Here is a 1750-nt window from a genome sequence, read left to right on the forward strand (position 1 = left end):
AGATGATGTTGGCCTCATAAAATGAGTTAGGGAGGATTCCCTCTTTTTCTATTGATTGGAATAGTTTCAGAAGGAATGGTACCAGCTCCTCTTTGTACCTCTGGTAGAATTCAGCTGTGAATCCATCTGGTCCTGGACTTTTTTTGGTTGGTAGGCTATTAATTATTGCCTCAATTTCAGAGCCCGTTACTGGTTTATTCAGAGATTCAACTTCTTCCTGGTTTAGTCTTGGGAGGGTGTATGTGTCCAGGAATTTATCCATTTCTTCTAGATTTTCTAGTTTATTTGTGTAGAGGTGTTTATAATATTCTCTGATGGTAGTTTGTATTTCTGTGGGGTAGGTGGTGATATCCCCTTTATCATCTTTTATTGCATCTATTTGATTCTTCTCTCCTTTCTTCTTTATTAGTCTTGCTAGCAGTCTATCTATTTTGCTGATCTTTTCAAAAAACCAGCTCCTGGATTCATTGATTTTTTGGAAGGGTTTTTTTGTGTCTCTATATCCTTCAGTTCTACTCTGATCATAGTTATTTCTTGCCTTCTGCTAGCTTTTGAATATGTTTGCTCTTGCTTCTCTAGTTCTTTTAATTGTGATATTAGGGTATTGATTTTAGATCTTTCCTGCTTTCTCTTGGTGACATTTAGTGCTATAAATTTTCCTCTACAAACTGCTTTAAATGTGTCCCAGAGATTCAGGTACACTGAGTCTTTGTTCTCATTGGTTTCAAAGAGCATCTTTATTTCTGCCTTAATTTTGTTATTTACCCTGTAGTCAGTCAGGAGCAGGTTGTTCAGTTTCCATGTAGTTGTGTGGTTTTTAGTAAGTTTCTTAATCGCAAGTTCTAATTTGATTGCACTGTGTTGTGAGAGAGAGTTTGTTGTGATTTATGTTCTTTTACATTTGCTGAGGACTGTTTTACTTCCAATTCTGTAGTCAATTTCAGAATGAGTGCAATGTGGTGCTGAGAAGAATATATATTCTGTTGATTTGGGGTGGAGAGTTCTGTAGATGTCTATTAAGTCTGCTTGGTCCAGAGATGAGTTCAAATCCTGGATATCCTTGTAACCTTCTGTCTTGCTGATCTAATATTGACAGTGGGGTGTTAAAGTCTCCCACTATTATTGTGTGGGAGTCTAAGTCTCTTTGTAGGTCTCTAAGGACTTGCTTTATGAATCTGGGCTCCTGTATTGGGTGCATATATATTTAGGATAGTTAGCTGTTCTTGTTGAATTGTTTCCTTTACCATTATGTAATGGCCTTCTTTTTCTCTTTTGATCTTTGTTGATTTAAAGTCTGTTTTATCAGAGACTAGGATTGCAACCCCTGTTTTTTGTTTGTGGTTTTTTTTTTTTTTTTTGGTTTCCATTTGCTTGGTAGATCTTCCTCCATCCCTTTATGTTGAGCCTATGTGCATCTTTGCACGTGAGATGGGGCTCCTGAACACAGCACATTGATGGGTCTTGACTCTTTATCCAGTTTGCCAGTCTGTGTCTTTTAATTTGGGCATTTTGCCCATTTACATTTAAGGTTAATATTGTTATTTGTGAATTTGAGCCTGTCATTATGATATTAGCTGGTTATTTTGCCCATTAATTGATGCAGTTTCTTCATAGCATCAATGGTCTTTACAATTTGGCATGTTTTTGCAGTGGCTGGTACCGGTTGTTCCTTTCCATGTTTAGTACTTCCTTCAGGAGCTCTTGTAAGGCAGGCCTGGTGGTGACAAAATCTCTCAGCATTTGCTTATCT

The sequence above is a fragment of the Rhinopithecus bieti genome, unplaced genomic scaffold, assembly GCF_001698545.2.
Source record: "Rhinopithecus bieti isolate Rb0 unplaced genomic scaffold, ASM169854v2 scaffold_52099, whole genome shotgun sequence".
NCBI classification, from domain to species: domain Eukaryota; kingdom Metazoa; phylum Chordata; class Mammalia; order Primates; family Cercopithecidae; genus Rhinopithecus; species Rhinopithecus bieti.